Source organism: Cupressus sempervirens, chromosome 1 (genome assembly GCF_028749045.1).
Source record: "Cupressus sempervirens isolate cs-2001-9-10 chromosome 1, ASM2874904v1, whole genome shotgun sequence".
In the NCBI taxonomy this organism is placed as follows: domain Eukaryota; kingdom Viridiplantae; phylum Streptophyta; class Pinopsida; order Cupressales; family Cupressaceae; genus Cupressus; species Cupressus sempervirens.
Genome location: NC_143118.1, coordinates 610,100,927 through 610,105,110, shown reverse-complemented (window position 1 = coordinate 610,105,110; position 4,184 = coordinate 610,100,927).

Here is a 4,184-nt window from a genome sequence, read left to right as displayed (position 1 = left end):
CATATCCATCCGCCCCGACAGCGGCGTTGAATCAATGAGCTGGGCACGGGAGAGGCTCGCGGCAACCACCTCTCCCATTGTAGCCGCGATAGGCTCGCAAAAAATTTTGCTAGAGCGCCAAGTACCCACCTCATTGCTATAGACAAGGGCTCGCCATTAGATCAACTTCGAAATCGCATAACGGACGCGGTGTAGAATGGCAACCGCTGCCAAGTCTCTTCCGTAATTGCGTCGGTCGAGTGATCGAAGAAGGTGATCTAAGAGAGGGTCCAAGCGTGTAGGCATTCGTTGGGGGATTCGCGCCGATGGCAAAAATTTGTGCAATACCCGAGCAACACCGGACGGAGGTGCAAGACGAGGGCTCCCGTTTTAGATCGAGTTTTAAAATCACCAAGTAGACGCGGTGAGGGGCTGGCAACCGCTGCCAAACCTTTTTCCGAAATTGCGCCAGCTGAGTGACAAGAATACATGATCTAAAGGAGAGTCCAGGAATAGCACCCTCGAGGGTGGGCTTCATGCCCCTCTAATTGATTCAGCGTCGCCGTCCACCGTTTCAAAATCCGACATTTCCATCCGCCCTGACAGCGGCGTTGAATCAATGAGGAGGGCACGGGAGAGGCTCGCGGCAACCACCTCTCCCATCGTAGCCGCGATAGGCACGCAAAAAATTTTGCTCGAGCGCCAAGCACCCACCTCATGCCTAGAGACAAGGGCTCGCCATTAGATCAAAACTTCGAAATCGCTGAACAGACGCGCTGTAGAATGGCAACCGCTGCCAAGTCTCTTCCGTAGTTGCGTCGGTCGAGTGATCGAAGAAGGTGATCTAAGAGAGGGTCCAAGCGTAGGCATTCGTTGGGGGATTCGCGCCGATGGCATAAATTTATGCAATACCCGAGCAACACCGGACGGAGGTGCTAGACGAGGGCTCCCGTTTTAGATCGAGTTTTAAAATCACCGAGTAGACGCGGTGAGGGCTGGCAGCCGCTGCCAAACCTTTTTCCGAAATTGCGCCAGCTGAGTGACAAGAAAACATGATCTAAAGGAGAGCCCAGGAATAGCACCCTCGAGGGTGGGCTTCATGCCCCTCTAATTGATTCAACGTCGCCGTCCACCGTTTCAAAATCCGACATATCCATCCGCCCTGACAGCGGCGTTGAATCAATGAGGGGGGCACGGGAGAGGCTCGCGGCAACCACCTCTCCCGTTGTAGCCGCGATAGGCACGCAAAAAATTTTGCTAGAGCGCCAAGCACCCACCTCATGCCTAGAGACAAGGGCTCGCCATTAGATCAACTTCGAAATCGCTGAACAGACGCGCTGTAGAATGGCAACCGCTGCCAAGTCTCTTCCGTAGTTGCGTCGGTCGAGTGATCGAAGAAGGTGATCTAAGAGAGGGTCCAAGCGTAGGCATTCGTTGGGGGAGTCGCGCCGATGGCATAAATTTATGCAATACCCGAGCAACACCGGACGGAGGTGCTAGACGAGGGCTCCCGTTTTAGATCGAGTTTTAAAATCACCGAGTAGACGCGGTGAGGGCTGGCAACCGCTGCCAAACCTTTTTCCGAAATTGCGCCAGCTGAGTGACAAGAAAACATGATCTAAAGGAGAGTCCAGGAATAGCACCCTCGAGGGTGGGCTTCATGCCCCTCTAATTGATTCAACGTCGCCGTCCACCGTTTCAAAATCCGACATATCCATCCGCCCTGACAGCGGCGTTGAATCAATGAGGGGGGCACGGGAGAGGCTCGCGGCAACCACCTCTCCCCTTGTAGCCGCGATAGGCACGCAAAAAAATTTTGCTAGAGCGCCAAGCACCCACCTCATGCCTAGAGACAAGGGCTCGCCATGAGATCAACTTCGAAATCGCTGAACAGACGCGCTGTAGAATGGCAACCGCTGCCAAGTCTCTTCCGTAGTTGCGTCGGTCGAGTGATCGAAGAAGGTGATCTAAGAGAGGGTCCAAGCGTAGGCTTTCGTTGGGGGATTCGCGCCGATGGCATAAATTTATGCAATACCCGAGCAACACCGGACGGAGGTGCTAGACGAGGGCTCCCATTTTAGATCGAGTTTTAAAATCACCGAGTAGACGCGGTGAGGGATGGCAACCGCTGCCAAACCCTTTTCCGAAATTGCGCCAGCTGAGTGAGAAGAAAACATGATCTAAAGGAGAGTCGAGGAATAGCACATCCGGGGTGGGCTCCATGCCCCTCTAATTGATTCAACGTCGGCGTCCACCGTTTCAAAATCCGACATATCCATCCGCCTTGACACCGGCGTTGAATCAATGAGAGGGGCACGGGAGAGGCTCGCGGCAACCACCTCTCCTATATAAGCTATTAGTGCGAGGCTCGCTCTGCATTAGAAATTAGCGAACACACCGACATCCGCCTTAAAAATCCAAATCCTTTAAAATTCCTACCAAACAGCCATTCACGACCCAATTTTTTATGGGGTCGGCAGAGGAGCAAAAGATTGTCATCGGTTAGGAGATGTGAGTTCATGGAGCCGAGGGACTGAAATGGTCATCGAGCTCATCCGATCAACTGGATGAATTTCACCTTGAAGGGGCCCCCAATCCAAAAGTTCCGGAGGTCATCTCCTGGAACTCTCGACAACAAGGCCCATCTTACATGCAAACTCTGCTACTGCGCAAACATAGGTTGCAATTAAAGAGAAATTGCGAGGCCGTCACAATGGCCCGAGGCCAATGGCTCCGACTAAAGTCAATTTTCTCTTGCAATCACCATGCCGCCGTTCACAGAGAGATCTCCCCATTCACTTGTGACGCGACGCACAATCCAAGGTCTAGACGCGAGCTCGCCCTTGAAAGAAAGACCACTTTCCAAGACATCCCCCGATGACACATTGGAACGTCAACCGCTGTCGAACCATTCCCAATGTTGTGCCGATCGAGTTGGCACAGAGGCGACCTTAGGGAGCTCCCGCGTAGCAATCGGGATGTGCTTTCGTGCCCATCTCTCACAAAAACCAATGTCAGCTGTGGACAAATTTGGAATCCAAGGGCTCGCATCCATCGATATCGTCGGCACTGGGTCTATATATTCAAAGGCCACGGAGAGGTTCCGATAAGAGAAGCTCCCCTGCTCGCTCGCACAAACATCCCAAATTCTAGACACAAGCTCCCGCCCTTAGCATCGCTCTCCAGATCACCGCAATGACACATTGGAACGACAACCGCTGTCGAACAACTCCCGAAATTGTGGCAATGGAGTGAGAAAGAAGAGCAACTTTGGGGAGCCGCGCATAGGAAACGGGCTGTGCTGCTGCTTCATTCCGCTCTTATATAGGATCCGAAATCGTTGATTTCGTTTGGAATCCGAGGCTGCATTCGTCCTTGCTCAAACAAGCAATGGCTCTTCTAATCGAATGGCCACGGGGAGCTTCCGATAACAAAGGCTCCCTTGTCACTCGTGATGCGCAGGCCAACTGCTAGACGACGGGTCGCCCTTCAGATCGCTGCCCAGGCAACCACCACAACGGCACCATTGGAACGACAACCGCTGCCGAACCATTCTGAAAATTTTGTGCCAAAGAAGTTGTTGCGTAGAGAACGACTCTGGGGGGCGAGCCCTCGCATAGCAAAATCGGGATGGCTTCACGGCCCTCCCAATAGAAACGATGCTGGTGCCAATATTCCAAAAATCCGAATAACGTGTCTTTCGCGAACACCAGCACTGATTTCTATTGGGGAGGGTCGACGAGAACTTTTGGTACCAAAGCTCCCATTGTAGCCGCGATAGGCACACAAAAAATTGCTAGAGCCCCAAGCACCCACCTCATGGCTAGACAAGGGCTCGCCATTAGTAGATCAACTTCGAAATCGCTGAACAGACGCGCTGTGGAATGGCAACCGCTGCCAAGCCTCTTCCGTAATTGCGTCGGTCGAGTGATCGAAGAAGGTGACCTAAGAGAGAGTCCAAGGCTAGGGATTCGTTGGGGGTTTCGCGCCGATAGCAAAAAATTATGCAATACCCGAGCAACACCGGACGGAGGTGCTAGACGAGGGCTCCCGTTTTAGATCGAGTTTTAAAATCACCGAGTAGACGCGGTGAGGGCTGGCAACCGCTGCCAAACCTTTTTCCGAAATTGCGCCAGCTGAGTGACAAGAAAACATGATCTAAAGGAGAGTCCAGGAATAGCACCCTCGAGGGTGGGCTTCATGCC